Genomic DNA, 16212 nt, shown 5'->3' on the forward strand with positions numbered 1-16212 from the left:
CTTATATTTAGGGGTCCAAATACCTTGAGTTTTTAGAATCTAATCTAAATATCTACTACAGACATATGAGCATATAAGAATTGGGTATGGAAAAATATGTTTGCCAGTCATATTTAATCAACAAATCCAAACGGTTGTCTGAATAGTACTGTCATTTAGATTAATTAATAGTAATTCACATTTAGATAGCCTTAAGGTTTATAGAATGAGTTCTTTCTTCACAATAAACCCTACAAAGTATGTAGTGTGAATAGTATTATACCCATTTTATTGATGGGGAAATTGAAATCTGGAGAGTTCAAGTGACCATTCTTACACCTAGTAAGTGATAGATCATAGATTTTTGAACCCAAGTCTCTGAATTTTAAGGCCAATAATATTTACTCTATGCCATGTTGCCTATTATTAAATAAACATTTTACTCACTCTATTTTTCATTATGCACAGTAAGACAGGATTATAACTCTCTCTGGCCAGCTTTTAGTTAAAGTCCAACCTAGAGCAAAGTCCTCTCTGTTGACATGATTTATTTTACTATACACACCCTTTCTTATTACACATATTAGTTTATATGGTCCCTAACTACACTTACTCTGGAGAGCCCTTTAAGATTTTCATACCTTAACAGATACAATTTCTGTACTTGACATTAAAATTAATGATTTTGGTAGGGTGACTTTAAATTAGCTGACTTGGCCTGTTAACACAATTAACCCATACAAAGATATGGGAGATGGCTGGAAGTTTACTGAAAGACTGTCCATTCTAATATTTCAGCAAACCAGAATAGGTACCACAAGAGCTAGTTGGCAGTTAGGCTAGTAGCAAGCTTTCCATCACTTCCTGGGTTCTCCAGCCAGGACTGCTCTTTTGGTTTGAGCACCTTACATTTTGGTTAAAACAGAAGTTTAGAGGTGGACCCAGGGATGGCTCTTTTAAGGACAAGCAGCTGCTACCATACCTATTATTGTGTAATTTGAATAATTCAAAGAACCTGGAAAAGTTACAAATATAACAGAGACAATGGCAGAGCTGGCAGCAGCTACTCTGGCTGTTCTCAATATGTCCAAATAGACCTCATTTTCCCTCCCAAACCTTCCCCTCTGTCAAACTTCCATATTACCTTTGAAGGTACTACTGCCTTCTCAGTTGCCCAGGCTCTCAACCTCTGTCATCCTCAACTTCTCACAGTCACTCACCCTGCATATGCAGTCTCTTGTCAAATCTTCTCGTTTCCTCTTTCACACGATCTCCACGGTAAACTCCCTTCTCTGCACTCACTCAGTCACACTCTTAGTCCAGGTCCTCATTACCTTTTGCCTGGACTACTGCAATAGCCTTTTAAATGGTCTCATTTAAGTTTTGCCCAACTTTAATCCACCCTCCATCTACTCTAATAGCATCCTCCACAAAACTACCAAAGTGATTTTTCTAAAGCATAGGTTTGACTATGTCATCAACTTGATCAGTGAGCTTCATTTTGCTTCCCTCCTCTCTCTCGGATCAAATATAAATTTCTCTGTCTGGCATTTAAAGTTCTTCGTTAACCTAGCCCCTTCCTATTTCTCCAGTCTTTTTATACTTTATTCCCCTCCACATACTTTATGGTGTAGCTATACTGGCTTACTTGAAGTTCTTCCTACACAACCACCTCCCATCTCTATTCCTTTGCAAAGGCTGTCACCTATGGTCTGGAATGCTTTGCCCCTTGACCTCTGTCTCTTAGTTTCTCTCCCTTTCTTCAAGACTGAGCTTACCTTTTCCTCACTCCTACCACCTACTAATCCCTTCCTCTCTTGGATTGCTTTCCAAACACTCTGTATAAATTTTGTATGTATCTAGTTTTTTACATGTTGTCTCCCCCATCAGAATGCAAGCCCTTAATGGCACTGACTGTTTTTGCTTTTCTTTAAATTCCTAGTACTTAGTACAGTGCCTAGCACACAGCACACCTATAGCTTGTTGACTGACTGCTTTTCCCGAACTTCCAAGGCAAGAAATCAACTTTACTCAGGAATTTCCAAGACAGGAAATTGGCTCTACTTAACTTCAGTATCTTTGCCAGAAAACCCCAAAATGGGGTCATGAAGAGTTGGATGTGATTTGAAAGACTCAACAACAAAAAACTTAAGAAAAAGTTGAGAGAACTCGATTTCTAGGCTGATCAAGAGAACACATAGCATCATTAAATCATGGATTGAGAGACAGAAGGGATCTTAGAAGCAGCCTTAGTTTAGATTTTCCATAGAACATTTACAATTTTTTGACTTATACTAACTTGTAAAACAAAAGGGTTGATGAGAAGACATTTCCCCCACCTCTGTTGAAGAAGTGTGTGTGTGTGTGTGTGTGTGTGTGTGTGTGTGTGTGTGTATGGAATCCATGTATATATAATGTTGTATATGTCAGTTTTTTTCCTGATGGGTTGATCAGTTTTGCTGAATTTCTTTCCCCTCTTCCTCTTAAAAAAAATTCCTTGTTATAAGGAATGCCTCTCTAGGAGGGAACAGGAGGAAATCTAGAGAATTTTAAAATCAATAAACATCTATTATCAAAAAAGCAAAATGAGGTTGTTGAATTAGATCTTATGATATAATTTACTGCTATATTACATATAGAAAGCTATCAACATATATTAACATATGTATATACTTGTATTTCAATACTTTAAGGATCTGCGATTTCACATATATAGCTACTGTATCTGCTTATAAATATAATAGCCCCTCTGTGCCTCAGTAGACAATCTTTCTGAATTACTATGACCAAAAATATTCATTGCTAGGTGAAAAAAAAAAGGCTAATGAGGCTGAAAAATTAGCTGGGCTGGTGTTTGGATAACAGAATATACTTAGCCTATTATCTGTGTTTAAACTCCTAAACCTTTCTGACAGGTTAGGGCCTATCTCAGTTGGCATTTCACTAGCAGAACTTTCAAGATCCCAGGTTAGATCCACCTCACAAAGAAGCTTTGGTATAAAACTTTAATGACACATATGCATGTATGTATATATGAATATATGTGTGTATGTGTACATATAGGAGAATATTTACTCACATGAATTTGTGAAATCATTAATACATGTTCCTTCCCTAATAATTTAGATCATAGTCCATCCACGCTTGCTCATTTTGGCAATCAATAACCTTGGACAAGTCATTTAACCCTATTTGCCTCAGCTTCTCCATCAGTAAAATGAACTGGAAAATTAGCTACCAATAAGATACATACAGAGTAGGTGGAAGGTAACCTTAGAAGTGAAGGTTCTAGTAATTGGGGGAAAAAGGAAAAAGTCCTGTTGCAGAAGGGGGCAATTGAATTATGTCTTAAAGAAAATCAGGTAAGGATCAGTGATTTCACATATGTGGCTACTGCATCAGCCTATGAATATCGTAGCACCTCTGTCCCACCTCAGACACTTAAAAGCTGGGTGATCATGGACAAATCATTTAGTCTCTCTGTGCCTCAATTTCCTCATCTGTAAAATGAGGGAACTGGAATCAGTGGCATGTAAAAGTCCCTTCCCACTCTAAATCTATTATCCTAGGAGATGAGAAGGCAAAACATTCCAGACATGGGGGACAACCAGTACAAAAGCACAGAGATTAGAGATGGAGTGTTGTGTTTGAGGAAAAGCACGTGGGCCAGTAATGTTGGGTCATAAGGTGTATGGAGGGAAGAATTTTAAATGCCAAATAAATGACTTTATATTTGATCCTAGTGGTGAGTGCAACTGGAGTTCATTAAACAGTAGCTGACATGGTCAGATCTGTGCTTTAGGAAAAGTCATTTTGGCAGTTGCACAGAGAAGGGAGTGAAGTGGGCAAAGACTTGAGGCAGGAAGACCAACTAGCAGGCTATTTTAGGTAAGGGGTGGCGAGGCCCTGGATTAGGGTTGTGACTGTGTGAGTAGGAAAAAAATACCTACATGGGAGATGTTGTCAAGGTAGAAACACCAAGGTTTCATAAATGACTGGACATGTGGGGTGATTGAGAGTGAGTTGTCAAGAAAGATATTGAGGTTGAAAGCCTGAGGCACTAGGAAGATGGTGGTATCCTTGACAGTAAGAGGGAAAAGTTTGGAAGTGAGGAGGATTTAGGGAGAAAGATAAGTTTAGTTTTGGACATGTGGAATTTAAGATGTCTACTAGACATCCAGGTTGAGATGTCTGGAAGGCAGCTGATGGACATGAGATCAGCAGAAAGGGAGAAGATAGAGTTCTTTTGTCCCTGTCCACCTATAAGTTTTCTATAGGGGGCCACACCCAACATATTAGGTGCCTTTTTTTTACTTTCCCTTAATATCCCACATGGTCATTCTTCACTTTTGCCATGCGATCAACCTATCTTCTTTTTTACATAAACATTTAATTGATGACAGCCTTAATTCTGCTTCTCCTTTGTGGTCTGTAATGGTCTGTAATGTGTTATAGCCTCCTTACGCCCACCATGCATTCTCTTTACTGCCTTTTGGGTGATTATCAGTTTCTGTTCTCTGGAAACTATAGAGTTTGATGACTCAAAGCCATACAATAATAAGGATAATTATATTTAAAAGGCAGGTCTTTTTTTTTGCCTTTTTAAATTTTTTTCCGCATGACTATATTTTTATTGTTTTTCCTGCTTAATAGTATTTTTAGTATTTTATCTTTTTCCAAATACAAGGAAAGGTAGTTTTCAACATTTTGAGTTCCAAAATTTTTTTTCTCCCTCCCTCCCTCCTCTCCCTCTACCCCAAGACAGCAAGCAATCTGATGTAGGCTATGTATGTACAATAATATTAAACATATTTCCACATTAGTCATGTTGTGAAAGAATTAGAACAAAAGGGAAAAATCATGAGAAAGAAAAAAAGAGAGAGAAAATAGTATCCTTTGATCTGCATTCAGATTCTATAGTTCTTTCTCTGGATATGGATTTTCCACCATGAGTCTTTTCGCATTATCTTAGATAACTGTATTGCTGAGAACAGCTAAGTCTATCAAAGCTGATGTACTTGCTTTTACTGTGTACAATGTTCTCCTGGTTCTGCTCACTTCACTCAGCATCAGTTCATGTAAGTCTTTCCAGGTTTTTCTGAAATCCACCAAGACAAGTCAGAGAAGTTTGAGCTAAAAAAACCCCCCAAAACTGTAATTTCTCAGAGGCAATTACTCTCCTTCTGTTCAAATCTGGCCTTTTAAACAAAAAAAAAATGACTATAATGCAAAGAAAAAAGGCATCAATAAGACATAATTAAATGTCAGGCTAGAGTTGTTTTAATTGCATGTTATATATTTTTTATTCTTTTTTTGAAGCTTTGTATTAACTCTGCTATTTGCTCTAACAAGTCAGTGGTCTGATGCTCCACGGACAGCTGATGCAGGAATGACATATCAATAATGGGCCATTACCTATTTGATGAAATATGATTATCTTCTACATACACGATGAATGAGTTCTATGTGTGGTCCTGCCAACTTTATAGTATAGTCTGTACAATAAGGCATTGTTCATCCACTTGGTTTTTCCAGTGTAGATAGGCCAAACTCTATGTATTGACCACAAATCTCCTCCAGGGTGCTCTGTAGTGTTCTAGGCCTCGATTCAGTCAGCACAATGCCATCTGCAAACAAGAACATCTGGAGGATCTCATCATTTTTAGGGACTCTCTCTTCCTCTTGGACTTTGTATTTAATCAATGCCATAACAGTGGCAAACTTATCTTCAGCAAGTGTGTTTCCCTGTTTTTATGTTTTATCTGGTATTAACAATGTTGTTCAATAAGATATTCTCTTGTTATATCTTTCAAGAAGTCTTGTATAATTCTGACACACTTGGAAGAGATGTGGTTGGAGGAGGTAGTATTTTGCTCTGCTGAATCAAATAGTTCTTTATGGGCATCAAACAATAAGCATAATGAGATCTTATATTCTGTCTACTTTTCAATTGTGATGATGGTAAAGATAAATGATTCTACTGTAAGAGATTATTTATGAAAGTCTGCCTAGTTAATCAATAAACATTCAACTAATAAACATTTATTAAGGGCATACTTAGCAGGCACTGTGCTGAGCACTAGGTCTCTAATTTTACCAACAACTAAGCTAATACTTATAGATGGTCTAAAACCTGTGTAATCTTAGCAGCCCCTGCCCCCTTTTCTGGCACTCTGACACCTTCTGCAGGAGCAGAAGGAGACTGCACAGGATTGAATTCCTTTATGTATACATATCTAAAATGTTTTACCTTTTGTAGGACATGTTGTTTTTGAGTCATTTCTTGAAATCATTAGTGAGTGGAGGTGACAAGCCTGCTTGAGAAGTGTGAAATAACAGATTAAACATTAATAAAATAGACTAAACCTCTTCACAATTTTGTAATGAATTATTAGGATTTAGAATGTGAGACAGAAAATATGCAATAAATAGCTCTTTTTACTAACACATTCCTAGAAACACATTATGAGTAAATCTGTGACTTCAATAGAAATGGGAAATTCACCATGGTAGACATACTAGATGGCAATATATATTCACACTACCCTCTTAATTTCCTCACTTCTCCCCCCTCCCAATTCATAGATTATATTTTAAATTCAGAAAAATGAAGTCAGTTTTAGTTAACAGTAATTCTTGAACAGTGGAATTAGTTCACTCAGGCAATTTATTTTTAATTCACTTCATTTTACACAAACCTGTTTTCTTTTTACAACTGAAATAGTATTCTACTTGCATAGGCAACTTGAAAATATGATTGATTCCATATCAGTCATATCTTTAATTGATAAAGTTGTATACATTTGCAATTGCAGAATATTATGCTTTCAATGAAGACAGATTTGATCATCAAACATTCCAATAATAAACGTCATGTAAAATGGACAGATGGCCAAGAACTTCAATACCCAGGGTCTTCTTTTAATGACTAAGTTATTTAATTGGTTTCAGCCAGTCAATAAATATTTATTAAGCACCTATTATGTGCCAGGCATTGTACTCAGCACTGGGGAGTTAAAAATAAGCAAAAGGCTCCATGTCCTCAGGGAGCTCACTATCTACTTGAGGAGATAATAAGCAATCAAATAAGTACAAGCTAGCTATATACACGATACATAGGAAATCACTAAGGGACAGAAGGCACTAGAATTAAGAGGGGTTGGGAAGGGCTTCTTGTAGAAGGTAGGATGTTAGTTGGGACTTAAAGAAAGCCAGGGAAAGCAGTAGGTAAAGATGAGGAGGGGAAGCATTCCAGGCATGAGGGACAGCCAGAGAAAATGACTAGAACTGGGAGATAGAGTCTTATACATGGAACAGACAATAGGCCTGTGTCACTGAGTCAAAGTGTATGTGTAGGTGGTGCAGTGGATAGAGCATCTGCCCTGGAGTCAGGAGGACCTGAGTTCAAATAAGGCCTCAGACACATAACATTCACTAGCTGTGTGACCCTGGACAAGTCACTTAACCCCAATTGCCTCACAAAACAAAACAAAAAACAAAGTGTATGTGTGTGATAGGGAATAAGGTGTGAGAAGACTGGAAAGAGAGAGCCAGTTTAAGAAGGGCTTTGAGATTTTGTATTTGATCCTGGAGACAATAGGAAGCCAGTGGAGTTTAAGTAGGAGAGTGACATGTGGGACCTGAGCTTTAGGAAAATCACCTTGATGGCTAAATGGAGGATGGGTCAGAATAAATAGAGACTTTCACTACTTCCCTTAACTAAGAATACTACTCTTATCCCCTACTAAACTGTAAACAAGTTCCATAATGGCAGGAACATGCCTTATTTAAACTGTTTATCTCTTCTACCACCCAACATATTATTCTACATGCAGAGGGTGCATCTATGGGAAGAGAGGGGACAAACAATGGTGATGAGGAACATAGGCAGAAAATGCATGTGGTCAAGGCTATTCAGTTCTTCAGGTCTCAGCTAGGGGTTCTAAGGCAGAGGTCAGGAAGGAGTACATTCGGCATGGAGAAAAGTTTGTGCAAATGTATGATGGTAGAAGATATAATATCATATATGGGCAATAGTAATTAGGTCAGTTTAGCTGTAATTTAGAGTACGTGTGTGTGGAGGGGATAGGGGAATTTTATATGCATATAAAATATACATAGGTATATGTAATACACACATATAATATAATCAATCTGAAAAGAAAGACTGACAGATTTGCTAATATAATAAAAACAATAGTACCTAAATTATTTTACAGAGCTAATACCATGTCAAATTACCAAAAGTTGACTTTACAGAACTAGATAAAATAATAATAAAATTTGTCAGGAGGAACAAAAAGTCAAGAATCTCAAGGGAAATGATGCATTTAAAAAAAAGGGAGAGAAGGGGGCCTAGCAGTATCAGATATCAAACTATACTACAAAACAGTAGTCAGCAAAATTATTTGGTTCTGATTAAATATGTAAAAATTGATTAATCTAACCAATAATAAACAGCTAACACTTATATAGCACCTACTATGCGCCAGGCACTGTGCTAAATGCTTTACAACTATTATCTCATTTGATCCTCATAACCCCTTAGAAGTAGATGCTGTTATCCCCATTTTACAGATGAGGAAATGGAGATTAAGTGACTTGCCCAGGGTCACACAGCTAATAAGTGACTGATGCTGAACCTAAACTCAGGTCTTCCTGATTTCAGGCCCTTTACTCTATTTATTATGTCACGTAGCTACCTCTATAAAGAAGACTCAGAAGCAATTGACAAGAGTAGTACAGGGTCTGATAAACTGAAGGAGTCTGACTACTGAGAGAAGGACTTGTTATTTGATTTTAAAAAATTGTTGGAAGAGTTAGAAAGCAGTCTGGCAAAAAATAGGTTTAGATCATCATCTTATACCATGTATTATAATAAGCTCCAAGTAGATAAGTGACTTAGATATAAAAGATCATGTCATAAATAGAGGAACAGGGAGAAAAGATATATTTCACAAATATAGAGAGGGGAAGAGTTCTTGGCCAAACAAGGGACAAAGAGGACTACAGAAAATAAAATACCTAATTTTAATCGCATAAAATAGAAAAGTTTCTATGCAACAAAATCAATGCATTTCAGTCAGCCAGTAAGTATTTGTTAAGCTCCCATACACTAGGCACTGTGGTAAGCACTGGGGATACAAAGAAAGGCAAAGGATGGCACCTCGAAGAGCTCACAATCTGGGAGGAGACAATATGCAAACATCTATATGCAAATAAGCTACATAAAAGAGAAATAGAAAATAATCAACAGAGGGAAGGTACTAGAATTAAGAGAGTTTGGGAAAGACTTCCTGTGAAGTGAGAGGTGAGATTTTAGCTGGGACTTGAAGAAAGCCAAGGAAGTCAGAAGAAAGAGGTGAGGAGGGAAGGCATTGCAGGCATAGGGGACAACCAGTGAAAATGCCTGGAGCTGAGAGATGGAGTCTTGTTGGTGGAACAGACAGGAGGCCAATGTCACTGGATCAAAGAATACATGAAGGGGTGTGAGGTATAAGGAGACTAGAAAGGGATATGTGTGGGCAGGGGACGAGCTAGGTTATGAAGGAATTTGAATATCAAACTGTCAGACCTACACTTTAGCAAATCACTTTAGTGGCTGAATGGAGAATTAACTGGAGAAGGGAGAAACTTGTGACAGGTAGACCAACCAGCAGGCTACTGCAATAGTCCAGGCATGAGGAGATGAAGGCCTGTACCAGGGTGGTGGCAGTATTAAGAGAGAAGGGAGTATATTAGAGAGATGTGGCAAAGGTGAAATTGACAGGCCTTGGCAACAGATTGGCTATGGGGGAGGTCTAGAGACTGAGAGAGTGGTGGTGGTGGTGCCCCAATAGTAACAGGGAAGTTTGGAAAGGGAGATTTGGGGAGAAAATATAAGTCCAGTTTTGGACATTTTGGACATTGGAGTCTAAGATGTCTACAAGATCTCCAGTCTGAGATGTATAATAGGACGTTGATGATGCAAGATTGGAGGTCAGTGGAGAAATTAAGGCTAGATAAGTAAATTCTCAAATCACTAGCATAGACATGATAATTGAATCCATGGGAGCCGACGAGATCACCAAGAAGAGAAGAGGGCCCAAGACAGAGCTCTATGAGACACTCATGGTTAGCAGGAGTGACCTGTGTGAAGACTCAGCAAAGGAGAGTGAGAAGGAGAGGTCAGATAGGTAGAAGGAGAACCAGGAGACAGCAATGTCATGAAAATTTAGAGAGAAGAGAGTATGAAGTAGAGGTGATCTGTTGTGTAAAAAGCTGCAGATAGGTCAAGAAGGATGAAAACTGAGAAAAGACCATTAGGTTTGGTTATTAAGAGATCATTAAAACTACCAAGTAATTACTTTGTAGGGAAAAAATAATAACAAAATTCATTGGGGCACATGATTTAGACATAAAGAGTGATAAAATAGGCAAATTAGTGGAACATGGAAGAAATTACCCATCAGGCCTATAGATGGGGGAAAGTTCATAACCAAATAAGAGACAGGCTCACAGGAGCTAAAATGGGCAATTTTGATTACATAAAATTAATTTTTTTTGCATAAAAAAAACAATGAAGCTGAAATTAGAAAAAAGGCAAGAGACTGGGGAAAAAAATCTTTGCAGCAAATCAAGAAGGTCATGCTTCTAAAATATATAAGGAACTGAGTCAAATTTGCAAGAATAAGAGCCATTCCCCAATTGATAAATGGTAAAAGGATATGAATAGAAGTTCCAGATGAAGAAATCAAAGTTATCAATAGCCATATGAAAAAATGCTCTAAATGACTAATAATTAGAGAAACGCCTTTTGTCCCATTTTCTGCCACTGAATGTCAGCATCTGGTGATATTAAGTAGTACAGCTGGGACTTGAACAGGATCTGCCTATTTCCAAATCCAGTGTGTTTTCTCCCCACTATGATACACTGCTTCCCTGTTTACCATCTAGCTAAAACTTTGGTCGGTCACTCTTGGTGAGTAAAATAGCACCAACTGCCTGAGTGTTTGAATGTCAGAGGGATAATGAAAAAGGCAAGCTCATGAAATTTCCCCTCATGAACTGCTCAAGTCTTATTTTAAAACATAGTAGAGAAAAAAAAATACTGTTGCTACTGCAGTGCCACTTACTGTATCCCCAAGAAGTCCGTACCTAGCCTTCATGAGGACCTGTATGGGAAGGAATTTACCCAAGGTTGAAAGTTCACTGAACATGCTGTGCTATTTGTCTGAAAATGACGTGTTCCAAAAGCCAGTCAGTAACCAGTAATCCTATTAGTTTGGATTCTGGAATGGTTACCTACCTGCAGTAGAGAGTAATTACAACTGCCAGCCAGCAAATAATTGCTCCATCATCTAAATGTGAATGGGGAATCTTCTCAGGCATTTCTTACTATTCAGAAATGAGTCACCTCAGTCCATTGTCTCTGCCTAGTGTGCTGACAAATGGTTCTCTGCCTACTTAAAAGGTAGAATGGGGCAAAGGACCTCTAATTTGGTGGAAGCTGGGAAGGGCAGGGATTACCCCAACATGCCAGCCCCAGAGCTTGCTTGGGCTGCTGCCAGGAAAGAGTCCTAAAGTCACACCTTCTCCACATGACTTGAAAGGAGTGTTCTATTCTCTTACCTATACTTAACTTTTTCCCTTAAGGAGTGTATAGCTGCTTCAAGTAACAGTTTTGAATCTGTAGTGCTATATCTTAATCCAAGTGACCTCCACCAGTGGTAGGGTCTAAAAATAGACCACATTTGTAATAATAATGCTAATAACTAACATTTACGTAGTGTTTTACTATGCATTATCTCATTTAAATCTCAAAACAGCCTTGTGAGGTATATCAGACAGACATTACCCTAATTTTACAGGTACCCCCTCCTAAGTCCTCCCATCAACATATATGGAGCCAAGATAATCCTAAACTAAATCTTAAACTAAACTAAACCAAGATAATCCTAGCTAAACCTTACCAAGAAATATGGGTGGGAAAAAAATGGGGGCAGCTAGGTGGCACAGTGGATAGAGCTCCAGTCTTGGAGTTAGGAGGACCTGAGTTTGAATGTGACCTCAAATACTTGATACTTACTAGCTGTGTGACTCTGGGCAAGTCACTTACCCCCAGTTGCCTCACCAAAAAAAAATATGGGTGTATCTTTGTACTCATTGTTCAAATACTTGTTTCTCTGTTCATTGTTCATTGTTCAAATGTCGCTTCTCTGTATTCATCACATACACCATTTCTTACTGCACAATAATATTCCATTATATTCATGTATCACATTTTGTTTAGCCATTCCCCAATTGATGGGCATCTACTCTGCATTTCTTAGCTATCACAAAAAGCGCTTCTAATGTGGGGACTTTCTTCTTATCAATGGCTTCCTTGGAGTATAAACCCAGTAATGGAGTCTCTGGTTCCATGGACATTTTAGTCATTTTATTTGCATAATTCCAAATTGCTTTCCAAAATGGTTGTACCATTTCACAGCTCTACTAACAATGTAATAATAATAAAAAAATAACAGCTACATTTTATAGCCCTCACAGTGCTAAGCACATTACAATTATTATCTCATTTGATCCTAACAACAACTCTGGGAAGTAGGTGTTATGATTGTTACCCTTTTACAGATGAGGAAACTGAGGCAAACAGAGGTGAAGTAACTTGTTATATATATATATATAAATATATATATATATAAATATATATAAATATATATATATATAAAAAATAGTTTTTACCAGATAAGGAGTTTTTCCCTAGGTAATATGTTTTTCACTTTATCAAACATTGGTTTATTGAGTTTTATTGTTTCTAATCCTCTCATTTAGTCTGTTCCATTGATTTATCATTATTTTTAAACCAATACCAGATGGTTTTGAAGACTGATGCTTTACAGTATAGTTTGTGCTCTGGAAGTGCTATTCCTCCTTTGTCCCTATGCCTTTTCATGAATTCCCTTGATATTCTAGATCTTTTGTTTTTCCAAATGAATTTTATTAAGTTCTATAAAATTTATTAAGTTCTATAAAATATCCCCTTGGTAATTTGATTAGTATAGTATTAAAAGTATTAATTTCAGTAGTATTGTTATTTTTATTATATTGGCATGGCATTGCCATGAGCACTGAATATTCCTCCAGCTATTTAAGTTGTTTTTTATTTCTTTAGGGAGCGCTTTGTAATCTACAATCTATCAAGCCTCTTGTGTGCTTTGGTAGGTCAGTCCCTGGATATTTTATGCTTTCTGTAGTTATTTGGAATGGGATTTCCCTTTCTGTTAGTGCTTCTTGTGTTTTGTTATTGTTATATAGAAATATTGTTAGATTTTGAGGATTTGTTTTGTAGTTTCCAACTTTTCTGAAACTATTGTCTCAATTAGTATCTTTACTGACTGTCTAGGATTTTCCAAGCAAACCATAATATCATCAGCAAATAAGGATAGTTTTATCTCCTCTTTACCCATCTTTATGCCTTTGATTTCTTTCTCTTGTTTTATTGCTATTGTTACAATTTCTAGAAATATATCAAATACTTGTTGAAAAAGTGGGCCTCCATGCTTCACTCCTGTATTTATTAGAAAAAATTCTGGTATACTCCTATCGCATATGATGTTTGCTTTTGGTTTTAGATAGAAGTTTATATATATATTTTTAAGAGGTAACTCTATGGCTATATTTTATTATTAGCATAAAAGTGTACTTTGTCAAAGGCTTTTTCTGGATCTATTGAAATGATCATGTGGCTTTGGATGTTTTGGTTTTCAATATGATCAAATATATTGATAGTTTTCCCAATGTTGCATCTGTGCATCCCTAGTATAAATCCTACTTGGTCATAATGAATGATTTCTTGGATACATCACTGTAGTCTGTTTGACAGGATTTTGTTTAAAATTTCTGAGTCAATTTTCATTAATGATATTAGCCTATAGCTTTCTTTCTGTGTTTTATCTTTCCCTGGTTTAGGCATTAGGACTATTTGTCTCAAAGAAGGTTTCAAGTTGGGTTCTTTCTCAATTTTTGAAATAATTTGTGAAGTATGGGTACCAAATATTCTTTAAAAGTTTGATAGAACTCTCCTGTGAATCCATCAAGATCAACAGTTTTTTTTTCCCTTTGGTAGTTCCTTTATAGTTAGGTGTATTTCCTTTTTTGGGATTGGGTTATTTAAGATCTATATCTGGTCTTTTGACAGTTTGAGTATTTTATATTTTTCAATGTTTCTTTTATTTATTTTGCGTTCTTAGTTTTGTTAGCTTATAACTGTATCTAATATGTTCTAATTATTCTTTTTATTCTATTTTGGTGTTATCTCACCTTGTTCATTTGCTATTTTATTGATTTGAGTTTCTGCTTTGTTCTTTTAAATTAGATTATCTAAAGGTTTATCAATTTTATTAGTCTTCTAACAGAGCCAGTTTTTAGTTTTCATTATCATTTCTAGGTCTTCTTTGTTTTCAATGTATCTATTTTTCATCTAATTTTTGACATCTCCATTTTGCTCATTTTTGTTTTTTTTTAATTTGTTGGATTTCTAGTTTTTTAAAATGCACATTCAGATAATTAATCTTCTCTTTTTCTCTTTTGTTAATGTATATTTGTAAGGACATGATTTTCCCCCTGAAGACAGTAGTTCTTTAGCTACATCCCAGAAATGTTGGTATATTGTTCATCATTACCTTTTTCTTTTACGTAGTTATTGTTTCAGTGATTTGTTCTTCAACCCATTCATTATTTAGAATTTCACTGTTATGTCTCCATTTGGATCTATATCTTTTATTTGTGGTTCCTGAAACAATTTCTATTTTTATTATATTATGATCTATAATGGATATATTCACTATTTCTGTCTTTTTATACTTGTTTGTTATATCTTTGTGCGCTAGTAGGTGTTTGGCTTATGTTCAAGTTTCATTGGTGCTGAGAAATATATACATTCTTTTTCTGTCGCAAAAAGATGACATACATCTTTTAACTCTAGTTTATCCAGCAATTTGTTTGGTTCCATATTTTCCTTTGTGTTTATCTTTGTTAGGCTTATCCAAAACTAAGAGAGGGATTTTGAAATCTCTTGTCACTATTGTGTTACTATCTATGTCTTCTTGTAGCTCAGATAATTTTTTTGTTATCAATTTGGATGCTAAGACATTTGTAGTATATAAAATTTATTATTTTTTATTTGTTGTCTATGGTTCCCTTCAGCATGATATGATTTCTTTGTTTTTTTTCCTTTTTTTTTGAATGTTTGCTTTTATTTTGCATCTAACATGATTGCAACTCTTGCTTTTTAAAAATTCACTCAATGCATAGTAATTTTTTCCATCACCTCAGTTTTATCCTCTGTATGTCTATGTTTTTAAAATGTGTTTCTTTTTTATATTTTTTTTTGTTTTTAATTTTTATTTTTAGTTTTCAACATTTACTTCCATAAGATTTTGAGTTCCAAATTTTCACCCCATCTCATCCCTCCCCCCACCCCAAGATGGCATGCACTCTGAATACCCCTTCCCCTAGTCTGCTTTCCCTGCTATCTCTCCCTCCCTTCCCCTTCTATTTTCCTGTAGAGCAGGATAGATTTCTGTACCCCACGTCCTGTATTTCTTATTTCTCAGTTGCATGTAAAAACTTTTTTTTTAAACATGTGTTTTTAAAACTTTGGGTTCCAAATTTTCTCCCTTCCTCCCTCCCCACCCACCCTCATTGAAAAGGCAAGCTATACATGTGCAGTTATGCAAAACACTTCCATAGTAGACATGCTGTGAAAAACTAACTCTATTTCCCTTAATCCTATCCCGCCCCCCCATTTATTCTATTCTTTCTTTTGACCCTCTCCTTCCTCAGAAGTATTTGCTTCTGATTACCCCCTTTCCCAATCTGCCCTCCTCTCTATCATCCCCCTACTCTCTTGTCCCCTTCCCCTCCTATTTTCCTGTAGGGTAAGACAGATTTCCATACCCAATTGAGTGTGTATGTTATTCCCTCCTTAAGTCAAATCCTATGAGAATAAGATTCACTCATTCCCTCTCACCTTCTCCCATTTCCCCTCCACTGTAAGAGCCTTTTCTTTTCTGTTTTTTTTTTTTGTGGGATAATTTACCCTGTTCTACCTTTCCCTTTCTCCTTCTCCTAGTATAATCCTCACCCCTTAATTTTATTCTCCAGATATGACCCTTTCAGCTTCAACTCACCCTGTGCCCTCTATCTATCTATCTATCTATCTATCTATCTATCTATCTATCTATCTATCTA

At 36.4% G+C, this 16212-nt stretch overlaps 1 pseudogene; it reads left to right on the forward strand.

Moving 5' to 3' along the window:
- The window catches only part of LOC114030034, a 37669-nt pseudogene that overhangs the window by 20443 nt on the left and 1014 nt on the right, over positions 1–16212 (forward strand).

Source organism: Vombatus ursinus, unplaced genomic scaffold (assembly GCF_900497805.2).
Source record: "Vombatus ursinus unplaced genomic scaffold, bare-nosed wombat genome assembly UNPS02014945.1, whole genome shotgun sequence".
Classification (NCBI taxonomy): domain Eukaryota; kingdom Metazoa; phylum Chordata; class Mammalia; order Diprotodontia; family Vombatidae; genus Vombatus; species Vombatus ursinus.